Below are 532 nucleotides of genomic sequence, written 5' to 3'. Positions count from 1 at the left end.
CTGGAATGCAGGTGGCAAGCTCGCTGCAACCTCCGCCTCCAGGGCTCAAGCGATTCTCCTGCCTTAGCCTCTCGAGTAGCTGGGATTACAGGCGCGCACTATCACGCTCAGCTATTTTTTGTATTTTTTAGTAGAGACGGACGGGGTTTCACCATGTTGACCAGGTTGGTCTCGAACTCCGGACCTCAGGTGATCCACCCGCCTCTGCCTCCCAAAGTGCTGGGATTACAGGCGTGAGGTCCAGAACCAGGATGCCAAACTCACGTTGCAGCAGAGGAAACTGCGGCTCAGGTCTCTAGGGTCCCAAACCAGGTCCTAAGTAGCCAAGCCCGCCTGGTGGCACAGCCCGGGTTTTGTACCTGGGGAAGTTGGGGCGCATCAGGCTGAGGTCCGGGTGATAGGAAGCGACTGGGGGAAGCGCGGGTTCCTAACCCTAAAGCTAGCCCTAACTTGCCTTCCAAGCTCTCCCTCTCCAAGCGCTCTGTACCTTTAAGGATGATGCGGGGGCGGGGCGTCCTGGGTGGGGCAGCAG

The sequence above is a fragment of the Saimiri boliviensis genome, chromosome 14, assembly GCF_048565385.1.
Source record: "Saimiri boliviensis isolate mSaiBol1 chromosome 14, mSaiBol1.pri, whole genome shotgun sequence".
In the NCBI taxonomy this organism is placed as follows: domain Eukaryota; kingdom Metazoa; phylum Chordata; class Mammalia; order Primates; family Cebidae; genus Saimiri; species Saimiri boliviensis.
This window is presented reverse-complemented; position numbering follows the sequence as displayed.